Raw genomic sequence first — 27,998 nt, 5'->3', positions numbered from 1 at the left:
GCAAAATGTTTTTTTTCATTTATTTTCCAACGCAAAACTTGTACGCAGGAAAGCTGTCTGAAAATAATGCCGAGCAGAACGCTGCTTTGAATTACTCTGCATCAATCGGGTGTTTAATGGGTGGTGCATGGGCGTTCCCATGCAACCACCCATGGTTTTTAATGCAAAGCCCTATCTACCAGTAATAGTAGATAGGGTTTTGCACCAAAAGAATAACACCACTTGAAAGCCGGCATTACAAAGCAGAAAAGCTTTTATTTCTCCTAACTTTTCCCACTTATCATGTATGATGCACTGTGCAGCACAGTATTGAACGAGAAAGTATCATTCCAGTATAAAACCTATGCTAGACTTATGCAGACACCTTTGCACTGTGGCACAAACGTGTGCGCATGGCGGACGGCAGCCTAATTGTGAACCAACACTAGGGAGACAGCAGGATAGTGCCACATCTCTGCAGTGCTTGAAATGGTAAAATAGAAGTGCAGGTACTCTAACGGAGTACCTGCTTGTTTCTGAGAAGTGCTGGTACTCTCCAATTAAAAGTATTACGTCACCTTTGAGAAGTGCCAGTGCTCTCCCTCTCAAAATAAAAAAGTGCTGGTACTCCGTACCGAACAGTACCGGCCCATTTAAAGCACTGCATCTCTGTAGATTTGGCGTTCCTGCTTTCTCCCTGTCATGCAACGCAGCATAGCAGCTTGGGTGCAGAGCTGCGTTGTGCGACAGTTTTGTAATCAGGGGAAAGGGACCCCGTGCTAAATGTTATTCTGTGTACAGCGCTTCGAGTTTGAGGTGCTCTCCATACAATAAAAATGTTCCTCGTGCGTGAGTAAACTGCTCACTGCAGCTTGGTTGCAAACACCAGCTTCGATCCACATCTGTCAGTGCGTGGATCTCTCCAAGTTTCAGGTAAAAGTAGCTCGTGCAGCCCTGATTTTACTTTACAATCTGGTACTTGCACTGTCCCCATTGTAAAACCAGGACTACAAGCACCAGAGTGCACCGGCAGTGCCAGGCCTGGGCGCGTGGCTTTTCACCGGACATGCTTCGGACGGAGTTTTCTGCTGAGTTCATTCGGCGCCACTTGGGCGCGCGGTCCCCGCTGGCACAGGCCTGTCCTATAGAATTCCATAGGTCCATTCTTGTATTCACCGACACGGACATCCTCTGGGCTAATCTGCTGCTGTTAGTCCGCGTCTGTTTGTTGTTGGCCCGGGCTGGTAACGCGGGTGGGTTGCGGAAGAATCCCTCAACAGCACAGAGCTGGGGTGGGGCGGCCCCGGGCATTTCAGGGGCAGCGGAGGAACTGGCTAATTGGCGCCCTTATCATGGCGATCTCTGAGACCGGACAATCATCGAAATGGGAGGTAATTGGAGGAGGAGGAGGTGACCCGGGGCAAATAAATAAACACAGCGTAACGGCTTCTGAGGAAGCAACTGTGGAGAGCTCGAGTGACGCTGATAAGAGTGTGAGAACGCGAGAAAGAGCCGGCACCAGCGGGCAAGAAACAGGGCGCAGCTAGAGGGAAGGGAGATGGGCACAGCAGTGAGAGGGGATAACGAGAGGTAAAAGCGAAGAAGAAAGCCAAGCACAAAGAAATCGAGGAATAAAGAAAAGCGAAAGAAAGAAAGGTGGAGAAGATAAGAAAAGAACAAGAGAACGAAATGGACGGATAAAGAGCGGTATAATGAAAGAAAGCGATTAGTAGCGCAGAAAAGAAACATATGGACAAAACGGAAGAAAGTACTAAAATAAGAAAATAAACAGATGAGGCGTTAGAGTGAAAGAAAGAAAACAGCAAAGAGAATATTAAAGAAGCAGGGGTAGAGAAAGGAACATGAAAGAAGATTGATTACAAGGTAGAAGAAGGCGTGGCGGGAAAAAAAGAAAATACCTGAACTCAAGAAAAAATAGCTGAAAAGGAGATAACAGAGGAGACGAAAAGGACCATGGCTGATTTGGCAATTTTACAGACATAGAGAAATAAGAGGAAGAAATTGAAAAAAGGGCTCGCCATTCGTCTGGGAGCGAGGAAGGAGCGATTGCATCCCAAACATCTGTCTAAGGGGCGCCACATCACTCTGCTCCGAGGAGGAGGCCTGGAGGCACCTGCTTACTGCTGCTCGAGAAGGTAACATGAACCCTAGGGGCACGGCACGCCAGGCGCGCGCATTAGTTCGCATTTACTTGCATTTTCGGATTTGATAGGCAGATTTTTTCCAAGCTCGGTGACCTTTGCATTTAATAAACAGCTATCCCGAGGGCGCACTTTACATATTCAGAGAACATTTAAAGTAATGGAAAAGTAGCCATGCGAATAGTCGTGCAAATTCGGCACATCCACTAATATATAACATATAGCTTCTCACACCAGCGGCGTTCTTTATCACATTCAGTGATAATAACAAGCATTTAACACATCCACCTATAATGATCACCAGCCATACACACAGAAAGGCAAACTTTCACTTATCCACAAAGTATAAGTAGCCATGCACACAGAAATGACACCTTCCACGCAGTAACTTATGCAGACACCTTTGCACTGTGGCACAAACGTGTGTGCATGGCGCGCGGCAGCCAATTGTGAACCAGTCTAGGGAGACAGCGGTATAGTGCGAAATCTCTGTACAGTTGGCGCTTTCCTGCTTTCCCCCTGTCATGGAACGCAGCGTAGCAGCTTTGGGTGCAGAGCTGCGTTGTGCGACAGTTTTGTGAATCTGGGCCTTAGTTTCTACTCTTCCTTTGCACGAATGCTTTGGATCAGTGCGAAAGGGACCCCGTGCGAAATGTTATTCTGTGTACAGCGCCTGGTGTTTGAGGTGCTCTCCATACAATAAAAAAACGTGTCTCGTGCGTGAGTAAACTGCTCACTGCAGCTTGGTTGCAAACACCAACTTCGATCCACATCTGTCAGTGCATGGATCCGATCTCTCCAAGTTTCAGGTAAAAGTAGCTCGTGCAGCCCTGATTGTACTTTACATTCTGGTAGTTGCACTGTCCCCATTATAAAACCAGGACTACAAGCACCAGAGTGCACCGGCAGTGCCAGGCCTGGGCGCGTGGCTTTTCACCGGACATGCTTCGGACCGAGTTTTCTGCTGAGTTCATTCGGCGCTGCTTGGGCGCGCGGTCCCCGCTGGCACAGGCCTGCCCTATAGAATTCCATAGGTCCATTCTTGTATTCACCGACACGTTTCTCCACGTCTGTTTGTTTTTGGCCTGGGCTGGTACCGCGGGTGGGTTGCGGAAGAATCCCTCAACAGCACAGAGCTGGGGTGGGGCGGCCCCGGGCATTTCAGTGCAAACTTTCACTTATCCACAAAATATAAGTAGCCATGCACACAGAAATGACAACTTCCACGCAGTAACCAATAATTAACAAGGACATATTCACAAAAAATGAGAAACCCATGCATTAACTAATGTTCAAGAAACACACACAGAAATGTGACCTTCCACGCATCCACTAACAGTGAACAAACATACACACAGAAATGTATTCTTCCAACACACCCACTAAGAACGAATTAGTTTAATACATCCAACCATTAGACCAGATAGCTATCCACACAGAAATGCCAGCTTTAGCACACCCACCAATAATAACACGAAGCTAAGTCCACGTGACACAGAACAGGGCACTTCAATATATCCACTTACCCTTGAGCAAAGAACTTGAAACAGCCCTACAGTTTAACTGGCCACACTTTTCAGTGCGATACCAAAGGGGATAATGGACGGAGCATTTGAGCAAATCAAACACTCACCCCCAGTCAACTGATCTAGGTTTAATCCATCATCATTATTTAGCTCACTCCACCACCCCAGTTCAAACATGGCCATATGCAAATCAGTCTGACCCTGTGCCTCATGGGAACAGTCCAGCCCAAACTGCCGAGCAATGTTTCCCTGGACCGGAAACAAGCATCCTGGGACCAGTTTCGGGTTCATAACCCTCATCAGCCAGGCTATCTTGAATCCAGTGGCAAAGTGAGCAAGGGACCCACGTCTGGGCATACCTTGCCAACTTAGGGCAAACAAAGCGATACCAAAGGGGATAATGGACGGAGCGTTTGAGCAAATCAAACACTCACCCCCAGTCAACTGATCTGGGTTTAATCCATCATCATTCTTTAGCTCACTCCACCACCCCAGTTCAAACATGGCCATATGCAAATCAGTCTGACCCTGTGCCTCATGGGAACAGTCCAGCCCGAACTGCTGAGCCATGTCTTCCCTGGACCGGAAACAAGCATCCTGGGACCGGTTTCGGGTTCATAACCCTCATCAGCCAGGCTATCTTGAATCCAGTGGCAAAGTGAGCAAGGGACCCACTTCTGGGCATACCCTGCCAACTTAGGGCGAACAAAGCAATACCAAAGGGGATAATGGACGGAGCGTTTGAGCAAATCAAACACTCACCCCCAGTCAACTGATCTGGGCTTAATCCATCATCATTCTTTAGCTCACTCCACCACCCCAGTTCAAACATGGCCATATGCAAATCAGTCTGACCCTGTGCCTCATGGGAGCAGTCCAGCCCGAACTGCCGAGCCATGTCTTCCCTGGACCAGAAACAAGCATCCTGGGACCGGTTTTGGGTTCATAACCCTCATCAGCCAGGCTATCTTGAATCCAGTGGCAAAGTGAGCAAGGGGCCCACGTCTGGGCATACCCTGACAACATAGGGCGAACAGAGCAATACAAAAGGGGATAATGGCCGGAGCGTTAGAGCAAATCAAACACTCACCCCCAGTCAACTGATCTGGGTTTAATCCATCATCATTCTTTAGCTCCCTCCACCACCCCAGTTCAAACATGGCCATATGCAAATCAGTCTGACCCTGTGCCTCATGGGAACAGTCCAGCCCGAACTGAGCCATTTCTTCCCTGGATCGGAAACAAGCATCCTGGGACCGGTTTCGGGTTCATAACCCTCATCAGCCAGGCTATCTTGAATCCAGTGGCAAAGTGAGCAAGGGACCCACGTCTGGGCATACCCTGCCAACTTAGGGCGAACAAAGCGATACCAAAGGGGATAATGGACGGAGCGTTTGAGCAAATCAAACACTCACCCCCAGTCAACTGATCTGGGTTTAATCCATCATCATTCTTTAGCTCACTCCACCACCCCAGTTCAAACATGGCCATATGCAAATCAGTCTGACCCTGTGCCTCATGGGAACAGTCCAGCCCGAACTGCCGAGCCATGTTTTCCCTGGACCGGAAACAAGCATCCTGGGACCGGTTTCGAGTTCATAACCCTCATCAGCCAGGCTATCTTTTCAGTGCGCCCGCTCAGTTTCTCTGTCTTGTTCTGTTTTCCTTCTCATGTGCTCCCACCTGTATGCCACTGTTGGCTCTATCTCTAACCTCACTCTTTCTCAATCTCCTCCACATCGCTCTCTCACCTCATAGTGGCATTCCTTTCCTTTCCATGTCTGTCTATAACATACTCTTCTATTTCTGACTCTCGTATCACTCTGTCCTTTCCATACTATCCATCTTTTTCTCTTCTTCCCCTCTCACCTTACACTGTTTTGGTTTCCAGGCGCATAATATACTTGAATTATGTCATATAATCAAATGAGTTCTCACAATTTACAGGAATTATACGAGACCAGTGAAATATTGATCTCAACAAATCGGAGTCATAAATGTAATATAAAATCAGATTCTTAGATGTAAGGTTTTTCCCAGAGTACATGAAAGCAGTTCCAAATCTGCAGGGAACAGAGATATTAAGTGACAATGGCCTTCATTCTGTACATTATTTCCCATTGCAAGATGCAGGATCCGGAATAGGGTGATAATACCACACCCTGTGGTTTTCACTGAATGCAGTACAATCACCCTTCCAAACACCGGTCAGTTAGCACGCACATTGGGAGTCAACTGTGTTTGCTTCTGCGTTTGCACAGGCAGCAATCACCAGCTGGTGGGATCTGTCCATGCGGCAAGCAGGTTGTGGCTGCCCGTGAGAAAAGGAGTGGATTTTATTTATTCATTTACTTAGTGTTTATGTGTTTGTATAGGACAGACTTTGATGTGTGGAAATTTTATAGACCTAGCTGAAGCAAACAGAGTGCAAGTAGTAAAACGTACACATAAAGGTTCATGTAATTAATCATTATTTGCTTGACATTGATCAAGCAGTACACAAGACCCGAAGTAGAAAGGATTGTAATATTCAGCACAGACCAGGGGACAGAATTACATTTTAAATAGTGAGATTTAAAACAACAGGATGCAGTGTATGGGGAGTAGAGTTGCACAATATACATGCTTGTTTTGAGGGGACGCCGCAGAACCTGGAAATAGCCTTGTTGAAATGTTTGCCTCACAACAGGTGGCTGACAAGTCTGTTTTAGGTGGGCGACCATAGAAGGGTTTTTTGCCTTGAAAGTCCCTATCTGCTTGTAATGGTAGGGTGGGTACAGGCCAAGAAGGCCTTGTGGACTAACAAAAGGGGTTTGAGTTAGCCTTTTCTTGGCTTGAAGCTAGTGAAGTGAAAGCAGGTGGAGGGAGACGAGGTGGGTGAGTTTCAACCCCAAATGTGGCAACCTGCGCTGTTGTAGTCCGCGCACTTGCTGAGAAGCTCAACAGATGCACTGATGTCATTGCAATAGTCGAAAGATTAATACTAACTGTGAGGGGAGTAATGGCTGGAATCCACTTAAGATGTGACTGTGCAGAGTACTGACGTGATGTCACTGAAGTGTGAACTGAGGGAGACATTGACATCGAGAGTGACTCCCAGAGTGCAAAGGTTTGGGAAAAGATGTGGGAGAGGATTTATAGGGGCCCGTTAAACAAGCTTGAAGTTGGATCGCCTGAGCCGTGGAGTAGGATCTCTGAGGCATTAAGAAAGAATCAGGACGTATGCATCCATCTTTGGGTCTGGGAAGATGACACATAAAGTGCAGATACTCCCATTGTCACAGGATGTTCCAATGTGAATCTGGGTATTGTGGACATACATGCGGATGCCTAGGTTGCAGCTGCCAAAGATGCCTCCAAGTGGTATGATTTCATGTAGATGTTAAACAAAATGTTGACGGAGATAGAGAGGAAGGATGCTAGTTTGACCTTGTGAGTACTTTGGATAGGTAGTAGATAAACCTATGAGCAGCAGAATGCCAGTTCCTCAGTATCACAGTGTAGGAGAGTAGGGTCTGCAATCCTATGGTCACCCCAAATTTTTGCTTTTTGCTTCACTGGTTTTTGACATATTGAGGCTGTGGGCCTGCCAATCAGACCCCCAGCCTGCTGTTCTCTCTACTAAATTTACACTATGCACCCTAGGTGCATAACCAATTGGAAGTGGATCACCCTGTGAGCCCCTGTACCAGTGTACACTAGGTACCCAGGGCATTGGTGTATCTAAGGCCTGCCAGGGGCTGAAGCATGTATTATGCCACCCCAGGCTTGGCCTAACAAATTTGACACAACTGGCTGATCACTCAGCTGGGGTAAGTTGGTGTAACCACCTCTTACTTGGGTGTAGTATACCTATACCTAACCTTAAATGGGACACATGTTAACCTATAAGTCACTCCTATGGCAGGCCTTAACAATCCTGAAGGCAGAGTGCTTGGTTCCATGTGAGATGGTGCTCTGGCATGAGCTGAGCCTGTCTGCAGTGGTCGGAACAACTTCCTTCTACTGTTTCCAGATATCGTCATACCATATACTCTTAAGTGCATTATGAACCTCGCGGTTAAATGCTAACTTTGGTTTGGCTTTATCAAAACATGTCGAGTAAGGTGTCATACGAATTGGAATACTAACCCCTCGCCAATTCTGGAGATGGGGTTAGCATTCCACCCTTCTAGAGGGACACGACATGTACAGTACCTAAAACCCGGGTAAAATCAGACATAGCCTCAGCTCCACAAAATGGATGCTGCCACCACAGACACAAGTCTGCCCTCCTGCTGCTGGGAGTCCTTCCAGCTTGGGAGGTGTGGACAAAGGGTTTCCTGCCAGGGGAGGTGCGTGCACCACCCCAGACATGATTTTGTGTATTGGTCAGGTAGGGCTTGAAAGAAACCAGACATGCCTGAGGCTCACAAGGAGCCTCGGTGCATATGCCAGTTCAATCCGGTCCTGGGGCACACCAGTCCCGGGCCTGGGGCGAGCTGGACAAAGGATTGGGGGTGAAACCACCCCCCTTCCTGGTCCCACCCTTAGGGAGGGACCTAGCAGGTAGTCCGGCCCCTAGAATCCGCTTAAAGGTAGGAGCTGTGTCCTAAGACTTCAGACATCCTGGAATCAACTTAACTACAAGAAGAAGACGGGAACTTCGACGCTCTGCCGCACAGAGGACTGAAGCCAATCTCCCCTGTGGTCAGGGAGTGACCACCTTGCTAACGCAGGCACCATCCAGCGAATCAACATCTGCTTTGCCGCCGCCTCTCGCCGGAGCCCGAGCCCAGAGACTGACAAGACCTGGACCTCCAGACCTCTCACCGCCCGATCCACAGTCCCTGAAAAAGAGGAACCCGTGGAGGCACCGAGACACGTGGAGCCAGCCATCTTGAAAAGACCACGACAAGCTGCAAGCGCAACAACCGAGGCCCCCTCCAAGTTGTGCTTTGGGATCTGAGAAGCCCAACACCCGAGCAGCATCTGCACCAAAGGTGAGCCCTCCAGCATCTCCACGATCTGCGTGGGGCCCTTCCGCATTTTGCCACTCGACGCGCCTAACCGGTTGCTGGCCCGCTGGCTAGTGGCCATCTTGGCGACGAACTTCAAGAACTACACCACTGGTCTGGTTGCTCCAGACTGGCCCTTGCTCCTCTCCAAAGGAGCAGTCCCTCTGACCTTGCTGGTCAGAACCATCAGCTTATTTTGTTTTCCACAACAATTGCTTTTGCCAAGGCTTGGTTGCTTCGATCAAGTCGCCGACACCGCCGACAGCGAGAGCCTGCGTAGGACAGCTCGTGAACCAACTCCTGGACGTCGTTGACCTTCAGGGACCACGTGGCTGCAGAGACAAGCTACACCTTTCTTCCTGTTTGCACCCGACATCGCCTGGTACCCACCTGGTGCCACACTGGTCACTGGCTAGTGACTGTGAACACTGTCCCCTCTGCTTACAGGTCTTCTACAACTCCGATCCACTCTTGGATCCACGCATCTCTTCTGGACCGGTCGCCTGCAGCATCTTTGACTACAGGCTCCATTGAACAGATAGAAGAAACCCGACGCACTTCGAGACCTATGCACCCGCTTCCTGTGGGTGAGGTAAAGCTGGCACTCCGGTGCCCAAGTGTAGAGTATCATCTCTAGTGTCTGTGTTTCCAATCTTGAGTTCATAGTCCATCCGGAAGATCCTTTTTGCAGTAACTTTGTAACTTTTACGCACCCATTGAAAACCTATGGGAGCTCGCGTGTGACTATTTGCTCTGCACACACAACCCGTGGACCTCCTGGTCACTAACTGAAGTTAGCTCCTTGTAGGCCCAGCGATTCTAGAGGCCCTAGGCCTTTTCCCTTTTCTGTTCGTGGTACTTATACCACTATTTTAGTATATGGTTTGAGTGGCCACCAGGGCCTATCCATATAAAGTGCAACTTCTGTGTATTCTAATGTATTCTTGTTTAACGATTTGTGCTCCTGTGCTCATAAAGAGTCTAGGGGATACTTTGAGAAATAAATACATATATATTTTGAATATATATCTGTGTGGTGTCCTTTCATTGGTATAAAAGGGGGTTACATTTGGTAAAACAGCCTGCTTAACACGTTTCACGAGTTTAGCCTCAAAGACTGCTTAGCCTACGCTACCACTAGGGCAGCTGGTCCGAAAAGGTTGACTTACAACCACACCATAAGGGTTGCTTGGCATGGTACAAGGTGGTCACTTTAACTAGTGAACATCATATACCAGGCCAACTTCTCACACACAGGAGTCAGTTCAGAAACATTTAGGGGTCAATTGTGTCTAAGACTGCAGAATTGTCCAGTGGCATCCAAGGACAAGTCGGGCTTTCGCCTAAAAAGAAGATTTCTTTGTCTGATGTCCAAGATGATGGTCTCAGTTCCCAACTGAGGGAGGGAGTCGGTGAGGAGGGTATTCTGTTTCAGGTGGGTGAGTTATCATCGCTATTCACAAGAGATAAGAGGATCAGCACCAGCATCAACCTTAGGCTTGCTTTTTAGAAGCCATGTTTTTAAGGCATGTCTGAGCTCTTGGGAGATGTCTTTGTATTCAAGAAGGACAACAGTGAACTTATTGATGACAGTAGGTTGGCTTAGATTGATGACTTTTGCTTTACAGATTTTGTTTAATGGTGTATTTGAGCAAGGTCATGATTCGCCCTGTTGCCAAATCTTGGACGTGAGTCCTATGTAAGAGAAGGTGGGACAGGAGCTTCACCTCCAAGGTACACCAGATAAGAGCAGCCAATGGCAGGGTTCATAACACTGAGGGATCTAAACCTGAATTGTGTCAGTATTATGTTTGAGGCCCTTACACAAGCAATGAGATAGTGCCACTATGGATGAGGTTAGAGGGTCGAGCGAAAAAATACTTTTTTTGCTCAGCTTTCCCTCTCTGATAGGCAGGCAGAGAATATAGTGGGTGTGAAATGCTGTTTGATCATCTGGAACTTTACATTTTTGCCTAGCTCCCCTTATGATCTGCCATAGTATCCCACAAACGGGAAAACAGTGTAGCACAATTTCTTTATTGTTATCTTCAATTTGGCTTTTCAGATAGCAGTGGCATCCATTTGGTATCAGGCATACAATATACTCCATTCGGAGAGTGCTAGAATCGCTGATGGGGAGCTGGTCAACAGTGTTAGTGGATCATTCCGAAGTGTGTCTGCACTGGTGTTTTCCCACGTTTCTACACCAGGTAGTGCTGCCATGAGGGCTCTGCAGAGGTGAAGTTAATGGTAAGTGCATCAGGGGTGGTCAGGAGTTTAAGTGCATAAAACAAGCAACATGGTTCTTAGTCAGATATGCAAAGGCCAGTCATTTGGGAGAAGGAGAGGCTGTGACTAGCATCATGGGTGGAGCTGACTGAGAAAAGCCAAGATTGTTTATATTGTAGAGTAGTTCTTCGTCTTATTGAACGGAAGGGGTGTCAGCCAAATATTGAGATTTTGCCGGCATATGGACCATTTCAAGCTATTAAGTAGAAGTGAGTCCAGTTTCAGTGGGTGGGTGAATAAAGATTTTCTCATCTGTTAGATAGAGTGGCGCCAATTGCACAGCAGAAGATTGAGCCCGTGTGAGAAGGTGGCCTGATATATGCTGTCCACTAGATCTAGTGGGCACCTTGTATCAGTCCAAACAACCCCTTATGGTGAATGGTTAAAGACAACCTTATATGAAAGCTATCCTAGTGGTAGGTGTGGAGAGCAGCCTTCAGGCTAAGTCTTGAAGGAATGTAAAGCAGCTTGTTTTACCACTCTATAATCTCTTGAATGATCAAATGAAAGGACAACCACACCAGGTATATATTTTAAAAATATATGTATTTAGGTTAACACACTCCCCTCTGGTCTCTTTATGAGACTGGAGTTCGAAGTACTTAAGTTACAAGATAGCAATCAACAGTAATAGCACAAATACACGTTTGGGCCCTAGGGGCGTTCCAAACCATATACCAAAAAAGTGGTTTAAGAACCACGACTGCAACAGGCACTAGGCCTATTGCCTCTAGAATCGCTGGGACCCCAAGGAACCACCCAAGGTAGTGACACAGGGGACCCACAGGGACTGTATGCAGTGTGAAAACACAACCACGGGTTCCTATTATCTTCTACGGGCAATGTCGCGGTTGGAAATTTAAAGATTAGAGACACTTCTAATCGAGTCTGGACCAAACCCTTTTGGACTTAAGAAGTTCTAGGGCTTGCACCCACGAGAGCACTGGAGTACTCAAGTTACCTCACCCAGGGAAGCCGGGTGCACAGGTGTCTTTTGGTGTCAGGTCGCGTCGTCGATTTCAATGGAAGCCTGCAAAGAACTGCTGCTGCCGGGAAGAGGAGAAGTGTCCGAAGAGATCCAAGCCTGGATCTAGGATGTAAGGAACCTGAAAGCAGAGGGGACAGAGTCTGGGTCACTAGCCAGTGACCGAGGGCAGGATGGACCAATGCCCACAGATGTCGGGTGCTTCAGGTGAGTTGATGGGTGTCTTGACTCTTTAGCCACAAGGTCCAGGAGGTGTCGATGAAGTTCATGAGCCGGATTTGAGCTTTTCCACGAAGTCTGTCAAGTGCTGCGGTGTCAGCGACCAGAATGGACCCAACAAGCCTTGGCAACGGCAGGTCACTGGAATTCAGAGAAAGGACTGCGGTGCAGACCAGCAAGGTCTGAGGGACTCACCCAGCGAGGGTAAGTTGGGGCACGTCGGGAGCAACCAGGTAAGTCCAATCAGAAAAAGAGTCATCTTCGAGGGGACCTGCTAGCCAACAGGCTAGTGATCGCAAAGGAGCCTTGATCGGTCGCACTTGGAGCTGGCCCACGGGTCACTCGTGGAGTGGAGGCCACCAATCTTTGGTGCAGGAGGTGCTCAAGGCTGGGGCTACTCGGAGCCCAAAGTACAACTTTGAGGAGGACCAGGAAGATAATGTTTCTGCAAAAGTTCACGGTGTCCAGGGGTCCACAGTTCCATGTCACCCACAATAGCCACGGGCCTTAGCTTTGCTGTGGGCTCAGGGTAGCCTCAGGGAAGTCTGGAAATCCACCTCTGGGGATGCAGAGACTTCGGCGTCCGGTGGGTGCTTCAGAATTGCAGACCGGTCAGTTGCTTCTTTGGTGCCTGCCAAGCAGGGGAGTCACTCCTTGACCCCAAGGGAGATTTCTTCAGTCTTCTAGTCAGGATAGAACATCGAAGGTCCAGGATGTACATTGCAGAGTTTCGTCCAGGGTAATCTAAAGTCCTAGGGACTGGATTCCTATACTTATAGTAAGTTTAGGGGATGGACTAACTCTAAGGCCCCACCTATGGGTGGGCCAGGAAAGAGGGGTGGTTACACCCATTTCCTTTGTCCAGTTTTGGGCCAGAGCAGGGGCAGGTAGCCCCTGCAACTGGTGTGAACTGGAGTATGCACAGGGACACCAAGTGTGCCCCCAGTGCAGGACTTCAATGCACCAGAGAGTGCTTCCGCCCAGCCCCAATATACATCAGCTTGTCTGGGGAGGTGGGGACACCTCCCCTCAACAGGACACCTATTGTCCAGGCCTCCCCTGCTGGAATTTCGGTCAGCAGCAGGAGGCAAGACCTGTGTCTGTGGCAGAGGCATCCATTTTTGTGATGCCAGGGCTCAGGAAAGTCCTACCGGGTTTAGCCAGTGTGAACATGTCTCTCCCTCTAGAAGGTTGGAATGGTACCCCCGCCGCCAGAACTGGCGGGGGGGGGGTAGTATTCCAAAGCGTTTGACACCAAACACGACATGTTTTGATGCAGCCATCCCAAAGTTAGCATTTACTGCGAGGTTATAATGCACTTAAGAGTATATGGTATGGCTGTATCACAGAACAGCCATAAGGAAGTATTTCCGAAAGCTGCAGAGGGGCTCAGGTCATGCTTGGGCACCCTCTCACATAAAACCAAGCACTCTGCCTTCAGGATTGTCAAGGCCTTTGTTTTGGTTTTAATGTGTCTGTATAGGGTAGCAAGCACACCCTTACCCAGGCTGCAGTAGCAGACCTGTGGTGCCATTTTGGAGTGCTTCCCAGGGGTGGCATAATATATGCTGCAGCCTCTGGTAGGCCTCTGAGGTACCTATGCCCTAGGTACATAGTATACCATATACTAGGGGCTTATAAGGCACTCCAGAATCCAATTAGATATGTACCTAATGTACATGCAAACCATTTTACAGAGGAAGCAGCTAGGCTGTGGTCCTGATTAGCAGGGCCACAGCCAGACTAAGGTAAAAAAACAGTGAAACACCAGCAAAAAGTGGGGATACCCATGTGAAGCAGATCCTACTCTCCAACACCCCCCCCCCCCCCCCAAACACAGGGACATTAAACTAACCTTGACCAGTTGAGTCTTCATGTTCTAAGTGGATATACCTAGAGAGTCCATCTGCATTGGCATGGTTACTCCCAGGTCTATGTTCCACTGTAAAGTCCACCCCCTGTAGGGAAATGTTTGGGGTTTTCACCCTTCATTTGTTTTAGCCATAAGAGGGGCTTATGGTGTGTCTGAACAAGGAAGTGAGTCCCAAACAAGTATGGCCTCAACTTCTTCAGAGCCCAAACCACAGCAAAGATGTCCCTCTCAATGGCTGACCAACGTTTCTCTCTAGGGGTCAGCCTTCTGATTATGAAAGCTACTGACTGATCCTGACCTTCTTCATTCAATTGTGACAGTACAGCCCCAACCCCCAATTCAGATGCATCAGTTTGAACAATGAACTTCTTGGAGTAGTCAGGGCTGTGCAGAATGGGAGCAGTGCACATGGCCTGCTTCAGGTGATCAAATGCCTTTTGACAGCTAGCTGTCCACTGAACCTTGTTGGGCATCTTTTTAGAAGTTAAGTCATGCAGGGGTGTCACTATTGATCCATACTCCTTGACAAATATCCTATAGTACCCAGTCAGGCCTAAGAAGGCTCTCAACTGAGTCTGGATAGTTGGAGCAACCCAGTCCATTATGGTCTGGATTTTGCTCTGGAATGGTTGAACATGGCCTCCACCTACAAGGTGGCCCAGGTACACTACCTGATTCTGCCCTATCTGGCACTTAGTAGCCTTGATAGTTAGGCCTGCGTTTTGCAGGGCCTCCAAAACATTCCTCAGGTGGACCAGGTAATACCCCCAGGTGGAGTTAAAGACAGCAATATCATCTAGATATTCTGCACTAAAGTCTTCCAGGCCTGTAAGGACTTGATTCACCAACCTCTGGAAAGTGGTAGGTGCATTCTTCAAACCAAAGGGCATTACCACAAACTGATAGTGCCCACTAGAGAACCCTTTAAACAGAATGAATTATAGATGAATTGATTACACCGTACCATACAGAAGTGAATAGCCTCTACAAACACTACATTTACCCGAATGTTTTGAACTTCCTCCAAACTGGGCCTTTATTGGTCACATTTAAAGTACTACAGATTGCTAAGGTGATTTGGAAATGAACGAGATTGAATATGTATAGGAAATGGTATAAAATTGTAAATAGATATTTGTTTGTAAATCTTGTAAATACGGAAATAGATATTTTAGAATTATGAGTACGCACTTTAGGTTGTTATGGTATGCACAGACAATTATAGTTTATTTTTTCTTATTGTAGGAAGTATTAGGATTATGGCTACCTGAAGAAGGCTGATCGCCGAAACGCGCGTAGAATCAAATATTAGCCATAACTCATTATTATCTTCTGTTTCTTTTGTCTTTTTGTTTTTTCATCAATTCTTGTCTCCTATTGGTGATCTATTGCATAATGAAATTACAAATGTTTACATGGATGTGTTATGACATGATGACTTTGATATAAAACATATACAAAGAAAAGTTTTGCACATGTATATATATATAAAAATAGGAACGAAAAAGTAAGAAATAAAATGAACTAATGAACTAATATGTGCAGCAGTTGTCATATTTAACCAATAGAAAATCATAATTGAATTTTCTGTATGCTTTGATGGTTTTAATTATTAACCGAATAAAGCTATTGTTGACTGACTGACATAATTGAAATGTTTTGATTGTTTGTGCACTACCTGTGCTGAATTGTTTCCTATTAAGTTTTGTCCAAAAAAAAAAAAAAAACAGAATGGGAGCAGTACACATGGCCTGCTTCAGGTCACCAGATGCCTTTTGACAGCTAGCTGTCCACTGAACCTTTTTGGGCATTTTCTTAGCAGTTAAGTCATTCAAGGGTGTCACTATTGATCCATACCCTTTGACAAATCTCCTATAGTACCCAGTCAGGCCTAAGAAGGCTCTCACCTGAGTCCGGGTAGTTGTAGCAGTCCATTCCATTATGGTCTGGATCTTGCTCTGCAATGGTTGAACCTGGCCTCCACCTACAAGGTGACCCAGGTACACAACCTGACTGTGCCCTATCTGGCACTTAGTAGCCTTGATAGTTAGGCCTGCTTTTTGCAGGGCCTCCAAAACTTCCTTAGGTGGAACAGGTGATCCTCCCAGGTGGAGCTAAAGACAACAATATCATCTAGATATGCTGCACTGAAGGCTCCCAGGCCTGTGAGAACTATATTCACCAACCTTTGGAAAGTGGCAGGTGCATTTTTTAGACCAAAGGGCATTACCACAAATTGATAATGCCCACTAGGGGTTGAAAATGCTGTTTTTGGCTTTGCATCATGAGCTAGTCTGATCTGCCAGTAGCTAGCTGTCAAGTGAAATGTGCTGAGGTACTTGGTTGAGACCAAAGTATCTATGAGCTCATCTGTCCTTGGTATTGGATGGGCATCAGTCCTAGTGACTGCATTGAAACCCCTGTAGTCCACACAAAACCCCATCTCTCTTTCCCCACCACTGGTGTGAGGTTTTGGCACAAGGACCACTGGACTAGCCCAAGGGCTATCTGAGGGTTCAATCACACCCAAATCCAACATGTTCTGGACTTCTGCCCTGATACAGTCCCTGACATGGTCAGGTTGCCTATATATCTTATTTTTAATAGGCAGACTGTCCCCAGTGTCCACTTCATGAGTGCACCAGGTAGTCTGAATTGGAGTCAGTGAGAACATGTGTCTGAACTGATTGAGAACCTGTCTGCAATCAGTTTGCTGTTGGGCAGTGAGGCTGCCAACTGACCCATCATCAGGGTTCTGTGAGAGGAGGTCAGGGAGTGGGTCACTCTCTTCCTCCTGTCCCTCACCAGTTGCCATGAGCAAGTCCGTGTCAGCCCTGTCCACATATGGCTTCAGCCTGTTGACATGGAGAACCCTATGGGGGCTCCTGGGAGTTCCTAGGTCTACTAAATAAGTAACCTCTCCCTTCTGTTCAACAATAGTGTGGGGTCCACTCCACTTGTCCTGGAGAGCTGCTGGGGCCACTGGCTCCAACACCCACACTTTCTGTCCTGGCTGGTAAACAGTCAGTACAGCCTTTTGGTCATGCCAGACATTTTGCTGTTCCTGGCTAGCCTCAAGGTTTTTGTTTGCCTTTTTCATATACTCACCCATCCTGGAGCAGCGACCAAGTACATAGTCCACTATGTCTTGCTTTGGGGGCTTGAGAGGTAACTCCCATCCTTCCTTCCCCAAACACAATGGGCCCCTGACAGGGTGACCAAACAAATGAGCTATAGCCAACCCCTTTTGAGGCACCTCCCTGTATGCAAATAAAAGGCAGGGCAAGAGCAGGTCCCATTTTCGCCTAAGCTTCTAGGGGAGTCCTTTGATCATGCCCTTTAAGGTTTTGTTGAATCTCTCAACTAAACCATTGCATTGTGGGCGATAGGGTGTGGTGAATTTGTAATTCACTCCACACTCCTTCCACATAGCAGTTAAGTAACTTGACATAAAGTTTGCATCTCTGTCAGATACTACCTCCTTAGGAAAGCCTACTCTTGAGAACACACTCAAGAGAGCTCTTGCCACTACAGGTGCTGTAGTGGTCCTGAGGGGAATTGCCTCTGGGTACCTGGTGGTATGATCCACCACCACCACCAGTATATATCTGTGCCCAGATGCTGTTTGGGGATCCATGGGACCAACAATGTCAATCCCTACCCTTTCAAAGGGTACCCCCACCACAGGTAGTGGTATCAGGGGGGCCTTTGTAGTGCCACCTGCTTTGCCACTGGCTTGGCAGGTTACACAGGAGCGACAAAACTCCTTTGTGTCTTCAGACATGTGAGGCCAGTGAAAGTGAGGAACAATTCTGTCCCAAGTCTTGTTCTGGCCTAGGTGTGCTGCTAGGGGAATATCATGGGCTAGTGTCAATAGGAAACCCCTAAACCTCAGAGGTATAACCAACCTCCTGGCTGCACCAGGCTTGGGGTCCCTACTCTCTGAGTAAAGGAGTCCATCATCCCAATAAACGTTATGGGTGCCACTAGCATTCCCAGCAGCCTCATCAGCAGCCTGCTGTCTGAGGGTTTCAAGAGAGGGGCAGGTTTTCTGCTCCTGGCTCAGAACAGAACTGGAAGGGCCCCCTGTCCCCATTAACTCAACCAGGTTCAAGCTCCTCTGGGTTAGTTCCTTCTTCAGGCTCAAGATCATCTCCCTGAGGAGACTGATCAGCATTCTGAGTCAGGTGGGAAGGCTCTGCCTTAACCCTACTGCTCCTCCTCTTGTGAGGCACCTGGTCCATTATTCCAGAATCCAGGGCCTGTCCAGCTTTTGACATTTTTGCCTGTGACCTGGTCACAGCAAAGACATGTGCATGGATCCCTAACATTTCTGCATGTGTCCTGAGCTCCACTTCAGCCCAAGCTGAAGTTTCTAGATCATCGCCAAGCAAGCACTGTACTGGTAGGTCCGCACTTACCACAACCTTCTTAAGGCCAGTTACCCCTCCCCAGGAGAAGTCAACAACTGCCAGAGAATGGTCTGTTCTGACATTGCTAGCATTGGTCACTTGGTATATTTCACCAAGTATAATCTGCCCAGGACCCACAAGATCTTTTGTCACCATTGTGACACTTGCTCCTGTGTTCCTGAATGCCCATGCTTCTACTCCATTAATTAAAGGCTGCTGTCTGTATTTGCCCAGGCCACTGGGGCTCACAAATGGGGACATATCCATGCCCCCATTACTGACAAGCACAGCCTGAGTTGGTACTCTGACTAGGCCAGAGTCCATCTCAGAACCCAGGGTCAACCCTACTACACACTTATTCTGTGTATTCCCACCACCAATTGTAACTGCACTAGGGGGAGCAGGTGCCTTAGGGGCATTGGTGGGGGCTGGAGTATTTTATTTGGCCTTGGTGCAGTCACTAGTCCAGTGAGTTTTCTGTTTACAGATTTTGCACCAAGGTTTATTTTGGCCTTTCCCTTTGTTAGCCTGTGAATCCCCACCCGAAGAAGATTTTTGGGGCCCTTGTGAAGACTTCTGGTCTATACCCTTGTCCCCACCCTTGTCAGAGTTTTGGGAATCTTGCCTCTTAGGGTCACCACCTTGGTTCTGTACTTTCTGCCTCACCCTGGTTCTGACCCATTTGTCTGCCTTCTTTCCCAATTCTTAGGGAGAGGTCAGATCAGAGTCTACCAGGTACTGGTGCAACAGCTGATGTTGACAGTTATCAAGAATCTGCTCCCTCATTATCAGATTGTACAATCCTTTGAAGTCACACACTTTACTGCCCAATAACCAACCTTCCAGAGCCTTAGCAACACAATCAACAAAGTCAACCCAGTCCTGATTTTGTGCTTTTTGGGTGTCTCTGAACTTTATCCTGTATTGTTTAGTGGTTAGGCCACACCCATCTATCAGAGCACTTTTCAAGACTTTGTAGTCCTCAGCATCCTCTTTTCTTACAGTGAGGAGCTTGTCTCTACCTTTGTCTGCAAAGGATAGCCATAAGATTGCTGCCCACTGACCTTGAGGGACCTTCTGTACTTTACAGGCCCTCTCCAAGGCAGTTATCCATTTGTGGATGTCATCCCCACTCTGGTAGGGAGGGACAATCGTACTTAGGTTTCTATGGTCATAAGACCTCTCCCTTTCTCTAGGGAAATTGCTGTCACCAAGGTTCTCTAGTCCCTCCTTTTTACTAGCTCTGTAGAGCTCCAGGGCTTCCCTATCTAAGGCCATCTGCTGCTTTCTGAGGTTGAACTTGTCTTGCTCATACTTCAGCAGTCTCTCTCTCCTCTCCTGGGAGGTTTCCCTCCCTCTGTGAGAAGAAACAGAGGTTCCTATAGAGGAGTTAGACTGGATAGATCCCCTTGACAGAGATTTATCCCTTCTAGCCCTGTTGTCAGGCCTACCAGGAGGAATAAAGGAAGTGGCATTATTGTCATCCTCCTCATCCTCATCCTGGTGGTCTGTGTTCACCAGAGTCTGGTCATTGTCACCAGTCTGGTTAGCATTAGAGTTAGGGTCAGGGGAGTTTCTACCCCTGGACCCATCCTCAGGTGCTGCCCCACCCACGCTGTCTACATCATCAGGCCCACTAGGTCTGTGATATCATCCAGTTTCAGTATCTTTATGAGATGCTGGGTGGATGGACTTTTGCCTGTCTTCAGCTTCCTAATGGTACATAAGGCCCTAAGCTGAGCAAAGGAGAGATCTTCATATTTATAGGGAAGGAGCTCACTGGTTCCTGGTAGGGACCCACTGGTTCCTGGCTGGTTAGACATTACTAATGTGGTGTGGTGTATTGCACTACCTACACTAGTGTGGCCTACTAAACTCTCTTGAGTTTTAGAAAGGGTGTGCTATCCCTTAACACACAACTCTAAGTTCAGTAGAACTTACTGTAGCTAAACTTGATATTATATGTACCTCAGGTACCTTTAGTGGTCTTCAGTTGATCAATTCAATTGAGATTATCTGGTAAAACAATAGCAAGCTGGAATCCCACACGCTGCACACCAATGTGAGAAGGTGGCCTGATATATGCTGTCCACTAGTTCTAGTGGGCACCTTGTATCAGTCCAAACAACCCCTTATAGTGAATGGTTAAAGACAACCTTATATAAAAGCTATCCTAGTGGTAGCTATGGAGAGCAACCTTCAGGCTAAGTCTTGAAGGAATGTAAAGCAGCTTGTTTTACCAGTCTATTATCTCTTGAATGATCAAATGAAAGGACAACCACACCAGGTATATATTTAAAATATATGTATTTAGGTTAACACACACCCCTCTAGTCTCTTTATGAGACTGGAGTTCGAAGTACTTAAGTTACAAGATAGCAATCATCAGTAAAAGCACAAATACACGTTTGGGCCCTAGGGGCGTACCAAACCATATACCAAAAAAGTGGTATAAGAACCACGACTTGGAACAGGCACTAGGCCTATTGCCTCTAGAATCGCTGGGACCCCAAGGAACCACCCAAGGTAGTGACACAGGGGACCCACGGGGACTGTATGCAGTGTGAAAACACAACCGTAGGTTCCTATTATCTTCTATGGGCAATGTCGCGGTTGGAAATTTAAAGATTAGGGACACTTCTAATCGAGTCTGGACCAAACCCTTTTGGACTTAAGAAGTTATAGGGCTAGCACCCACGAGAGCACCGGAGAACTCGAGTTACCTCACCCAGGGAAGCCGGGTGCATAGGTGTCTTTTGGTGTCGGGTCGGGTCGCGTCGTCGATTTCAATGGAAACCTGCAAAGAACTGCTGCTGCCGGGAAGAGGAGAAGTGTCCAAAGAGATCCAAGCCTGGATCTAGGATGTAAGGAATCTGAAAGCAGAGGGGACAGAGTCTGGGTCACTAGTCAGTGACCGAGGGCAGGATGGACCAATGCCCACAGATGTCAGGTGCTTCAGGTGAGTTGATGGGTGTCTTGACTCTTCAGCCACAGAATGAACCCAACAAGCCTTGGCAACGGCAAGTCACTGGAATTCAGAGAAAGGATTGCGGTGCAGACCAGCAAGGTCTGAGGGACCCACCCAGCGAGGGTAAGTCAGGGAACGTCTGGAGCAACCAGGTAAGCCCAATCAGAAAAGGAGTCGCCTTCGAGGGGACCTGCTAGCCAACAGGCTAATGATCGCGAAGGAGCCTCAAGCGGTCGCACTTGGAGCTGGCCCGCGGGTCACTCGTGGAGTGGAGGCCAACAATCTTTGGTGCAGGAGGTGCTCAAGGCTGGGGCTACTCGGAGCCCAAAGCACAACTTCAAGGAGGACCAGGAAGATAGTGTTACTGCAAAAGTGCATGGTGTCCAGGGGTCATGGTTCCACGTCACCCACGATAGCCACGGTCCTCAGCTTTGCTGTGGACTCAGGGTAGCCTTGGGGAAGTCTGGAAATCCACCTCTGGGGATGCAGAGACTTCAGCGTCCGGCGGAAGCTTCAGAATTGCAGACCGGTCAGTTGCTTCTTTGGTGCCTGCCAAGCAGGGGAGTCACTCCTTGACCCCAAGGGAGATTTCTTCAGTCTTCTAGTCAGGATGGAACGTAAAAGGTCCAGGATGTATGTTGCAGAGTTTTGTCCAGGGTAATCTAAAGTCCTAGGGACTGGATTCCTATACTTATAGTAAGTTTAGGGGATGGACTAACTCTAAGGCCCCACCTATGGGTGGGCCAGGAAAGAGGGGTGGTTACACCCATTTCCTTTGTCCAGTTTCGCACCAGAGCAGGGGCAGGTAGCCCCTGCAACCGGTTTGCCCCCAGTGCAGGACTTCAAAGCACCAGAGAGTGCTCCCGCCCAGCCCCAATACACATCAGCCTGTCTGGGGAGGTGGGGACACTTCCCCTCGACAGGAAACCTATTGTCAAGGCCTTCAGCAGGAGCCCAGACCCGTGTCTGTGGCAGAGGCATCCATTTTGTGATGCCAGGGCTCAGGAAAGTCCTTCCGGGTTTAGCCAGTGTGAACATGTCTCTCCCTCTAGAAGGTTGGAATGCTACCCCCGCTGCCAGAACTGGCGGGGGGGGGGTAGTATTCCAAAGCGTTTGACACAAAATACGACATGTTTTGATGCAGCCATCCCAAAGTTAGCATTTACCGCGAGGTTATAATGCACTTAAGAGTATATGGTATGGCTGTATCACAGAACAGTCATAAGGAATTATTTCTGAAAGCTGCAGAGGGGCTCAGCTCATGCTTGGGCACCCTCTCACATAAAACCAAGCACTCTGCCTTAAGGATTGTCAAGGCCTGCCATAGGAGTGGCTTATAGGTTTATATGTGTCTGTATAGGGTAGCAATATAGGTAGCCTATACCACAGTAAGGGGTGCAAGCACACCCTTACCCAGGCTGCAGTAGCAGACCTGTGGTGCCATTTTGGAGTGCTTCCCAGGGGTGGCATAATATATGCTGCAGCCTCTGGTAGGCCTCTGAGGTACCTATGCCCTAGGTACATAGTATACCATATACTAGGGGCTTATAAGGCACTCCAGAATCCAATTAGATATCTACCTAATGTACATGCAAACCATTGTAGAGAGGAAGCAGCTAGGCTGGGGTCCTGATTAGCAGGGCCACAGCCAGACTAAGGTCTAAAAACAGTGAAACACCAGCAAAAAGTGGGGTACCCATGTGAAGCAGATCCTACTCTCCTGCAGCCCGGTCTGTGCTTTATGAGCAGGTACCCAACGAACTCATAGTGCGGCCATGAACCACATAATGTAGCCAGAGAAACACGGCTGCTGCTGCAACGTTGATTCTGGGGATTTGAATGGTAGCAAGGAGGTGAAGGACAGAGGCCTTTAGAGTGTTGCAAATAGGGGGCGCAGGCTTGACTGCCTTTCTGGAGCCAAGACGAATGCCACAGCAGGTAATCGATGCAAGAGGAGGGTTGTGGCCTGTGTAGAGAGAAATGGAAAATCATAGCGCATCCCATCTCCTGACTACATATCATTCTATGTCTCCCAGAAAGATGAAAGGCAGAGCCAGTTTCCCTTGCTTTTTAACTTGTGATGCACAAATGTGTATATTCTGAATTTAAGGAGCCAAACAAGCAGTTTTCTGAACGCACTTCAGATGCTAGAAAAATCCAATTGGCCTATGTCACATTAGGTTAAAAAAATCAAAAATGTTTTATAACCGAAGATTGTTCACTTTTGTAAAATGACAATTTTTTAAGTTCTTTCACATTTTTCAATGTAAGTAGCTCTTTGGTACTGGCGGCTTGTATTTCAGTTACTTCAAGAGGACGCGACTGCTGGAATAAGCAAGGCCCTTCCTTGTGCACACAGGAAACCTGCATGAATAGTTGGCAGGTCTTGAAGCTCCTGAATTGAGCAATTTTCACAATATGTAAGATTACGCTGGGCGTATTATGCAAAGCACAATGGATTCCATGCAATCTGCGCACGGTCAGACCCTGACTAATCTCACTGAGGCCTCACAGTTGTTCCCAGCTCACTGCCAGCCCTGCTTCCTCTCACTCAGGCCTCCCCACTCCCAGCTGCTCTCAGGCCTGAGACACCAGTGATCTCTAACTCACTGATGCTGTGACTCTAGCTCCGATCAGGTGCAGATTGTCTTCGTGGTCGACCCATGACGTCTCACAGTCACCCCGGATTCCTCTCATGCACATTCACTGACTCCTCTTACCGTCACCTGATTTGGTTTGTAGAACGTTCTTTACAGGCAACTTAAGTAACATGTAGCACTACAACACATAAAGTCACAAAATACACATCATAGCAATTATTAGCCCTACATAACACAATAGTTAGTGTGAATTAACATGCAATGTAATGTGGGACTAGTTAATGTATACTAAGTAATGGAACACAAGAATACATACAATCTGCTCACACCATATATGACACTGCTTGAAATAGTAATAAGATTATGATACAATACATAATATAACAATACATGACATAACAAATCAGTGTTATGCATGCCTTACATAGGAAGCCTCCATCGTTTATACCAAATTGTAAATCCGGTAATTACTCTTTGCATCCATCTAGCAGTTACAGAGGCAGGTGATTTTGGGGGCCATACATAACATAAAATGATTGCTAGGTAACTGTTACTTACAGGGGCGTTTTTCACCTGGGGGTTCTGAGTGACATCATAGACAGATCTCGCTTCACTCGTTGTCTATATGATGTCACTCGGAATGCCTCTGCGGGAAACATCCCTGTGACTCAGAATTACCCATCTCCATCTATAATTCTATAATTAACTTATGGTTCGGGGGGAGCCACTATGTGAATCCTGTGCTTCATTGCCATGACTTGGCAACAGATGATATTGAAAGCTGTTACCCGCTGTTGCTACCTCATGAAGGAATTCCAGGCTGCCCTGACCGGCCTCTCTGAGCGCCTGTCAGAGCAGCGCTGGAAAACAGGGAGCACATCTTCTGGAGGAGAGAAAAGGCAAAGGGGGGGGGGGGGGTGCCAGGAGGCTAGGGTTTTTGTCACATTTGGGATACGGAGGAGAGACAGCCATCCTTGTAATTCACTGTTTCCCATTAATAATTCTCTGTATAATACATGGGAACATGCAATCTCTATAAAAACCTGCCTCTGTTTTACATGTTGCAGTCTACTTTTGACATCACTGGTCATTTGGAATAAGAAAATGGCATAGCTGCTCAACTGTAATATCAGAATTACAACTGCTGTTTAGAGCTGAAGATACTTCATCTCATATGTAACATAAAAAGGAGATACGTGCAAGTTTGTGAATGCAAAGCTAAATTACTGCCGAGGCTTCCCATCTCCCTCAGAGTGATCAAAGGCGGTCCACGGATGGATGGCTGCCATGCTGCAGAGCTCAAGCCACAAGGCGTGTGGAGCAGACAGGAGAATGTAAACACATATTGACTTGCAGGGTGAGAGTTGGATTAGAACTTTCAAAGCTCTGAAGGGAACGTGCAGAGAGCTGCGTCTTCCTGAGGAAGGAATGCCTAGAAGCAGAGAAAAATCCTAGATTTTATAAGGAGCTCAGGAGTAAAATTAGAAATGTTTCCATGTATATTTTATGATTGAGTGTTTCAAACTGTTAAATAAACCGATGGAGGTAAGACAGCAAAGTATTTAGAAGGGCATTGGGTATTCATACAGGCTCACTTGTGACTGACTCCACAGCAGCCCTACAGGCCTGTTGTGGAGTCTAGTCCACATGGCATCTAAGGAGCAGGAACTAGGGCTTTACGAAGTCACTGTAAAATTACTGATTTTTAGGATTATTAAGATTGAACTTCATGATTTAAAGAAACTTGAACTTCAATGCATGGACGCAAGTGCTTTTTGAAGTTGAAATAATTGATCAAACTCGATTTATCGCATGGCACTTACTCTCCTTCACTGATGCACTGATGCACTCACCCATTCAGCTCATCACTTGTTCATTCCCTTAGATAATGTCATAATCATTAGGTGCGTCCCTCATTCTGTCTATCGCTCATTCACTCTATCATATGCTTTCTCATTCACTTACCATGTCTTTTATTCACATACTCATTTGCTCAATCACTCATCATGTCTAACACTCACTCAATTATCCTCTCACTCATCCCAGCTATCATTCACTCACCCAGTTTATGCCTCATTTGTCTCTTTTTTCTCTCTAGTCAGGATCTTCTTTCTGACCAAGCCCTCAAGGATCTTCTTTCTGACCAAGCCCTCAAATGGCCCATTCGTCGCAAACCGACATGTCCACTGCAGAGACCTACGAAGAAGTAACACTTAACCTTGGCAATAATGACGGACAGGCCCAGAAAAGCACAAATCCACAGCTTGTGAGCACCACCACCGGTGGCGTGGAAAACTCCTGGCGTATCTGCACGATGGCCTTTGGCTCTGTGATGTTGGTGATCGGCACATCAAGCACGGGTGTGGCCTTGTTCAATGACACCCCAAAATCTACCTTGTTCATCCTGGGAATGAGCCTTGTGGCAATTGGTGGCATCATGGTAGTTTTTAGCTGCCTGCGAAATGTTTTCAAGAAGGAGAAGCCGGGGAGGAAGGAGAGCTTCTCCATGCTAGTCTGTGAGACAGAACAGAAGACTCCCACCGTGTAGGCCAAACCCTGCTGTGGACAACAACCAGCACTCAGTCTAGACTACTAACACATCTGATGCCAGGTCCTTTTCTCGCCTCACTCATTGATGGACCAACTCGAAGATGTAGCAATGTTTGACAAGACCAAGTCATCATCAATCCCTAGACGCGAAGGAAGAATTTGTTCTATAGCAATAAAGTTTGAGAACATTTCTCTTTATTGCTTGTGCAATCTTGCTGAGAAGTGGAGATTTTCCAACAAAGGTGATCTTATAACTTCCTTTACCGCTCTGACACCACAGGCGTTGTTCAGTTGGATCAAGGTACAACCACCAATGCAAACATTTGACCAACACATTGTTGCTGAAGGACAATATGATATATGTTTCTTGGGGAAATTGTTTCACAGTCTTTTGGCTAAATTAGATGTTCTACTATAGACAATATTATTTACACATGTATGTATATATTACTGCCTTCTTATTTGAAACTGAACGCTATGGACGTATTATAGAAACTGTACACTGGTGAAATAAACCAGAGCAAATCTAATTTCATGATTTTCATGCTTTTGCAATAGGTGAAGCAAATGATATTTAGCACCAGAGAATATATGGAAAGTTGGGCGGAATAGGGTTTGGTTACTACAACATCTATTAAATACTATTACCCCACATAGAGTTATTTAGCATGGGTGGTACATACCTCCTATTCCAAGTTTTTTTACTTCAACATGAGGCACAATATGCAGAATCTGTATTTAAGACACCAAAAGTTTGAGGATGTGATAATTATTATTCAACCCGCAATTCCAATCTCTGTGCAAACAACTGTTTGCACACTCAGAGGAATTTAGTCGTGAACTTGTAATCAGGGCATATAGGATATCATTTTATTTTCACTGTGTTTACGTAACAAACTTTTCAAATTTAATAGAAGGAACTATGTTTAAATCATAACCAGTGTGTTTTATGTTTTTTTTAATAACATCATTAGCAAAATCAGTTCAACATTTTGTGATGGGGTTACCCATGAAATAGCCAACTCTGATATCATTTATTTTAATACATTTGAATCTTTTAGAAGCAATTCATACATGTTACATATTGTTTCACAATCCGTTTTCTCAGGCTTTGCAATTGTTCCCAAAAGGTTTTGTAATATAGACTGGAACAAAATCGTTTCGCCCCAATGCACATTTAAAGAAGCAGCAAAGAGGTGGCAATGTAACTGCTCTATTTTTTTAATTTTTTTGCGCTTGTGTAAATTATATGTAATATGCCCAGAGACGACCTGATTTGCCCTTTTCAAAGAAGCAATGCTTTTTCGTACTGTACACCGGCTATTGGTTGGTGACTGATTGGATTTTATTTCACCAGAATCACACGGATTGTAGAAGTGGCACAGCACACCCTCTGATCCCCAATGGTATTAAATAAAGTGACATTGCACAAACCTTG

General features: G+C 46.8%; 1 long non-coding RNA gene across 1 annotated transcript; it reads left to right on the top strand.

Annotated features, from left to right (window-relative positions):
* The first annotated feature begins 1,432 nt into the window (after positions 1-1,432).
* On the top strand, positions 1,433-27,998 carry LOC146809704 (uncharacterized). Its single transcript, XR_014966476.1, has 2 exons — positions 1,433-2,135; positions 26,109-27,998. It is a non-coding gene; the product is annotated as an uncharacterized LOC146809704 (long non-coding RNA).

The sequence above is a fragment of the Triturus cristatus genome, chromosome 7, assembly GCF_964204655.1.
Source record: "Triturus cristatus chromosome 7, aTriCri1.1, whole genome shotgun sequence".
Taxonomy (NCBI): domain Eukaryota; kingdom Metazoa; phylum Chordata; class Amphibia; order Caudata; family Salamandridae; genus Triturus; species Triturus cristatus.
This window is presented reverse-complemented; position numbering and strand designations above follow the sequence as displayed.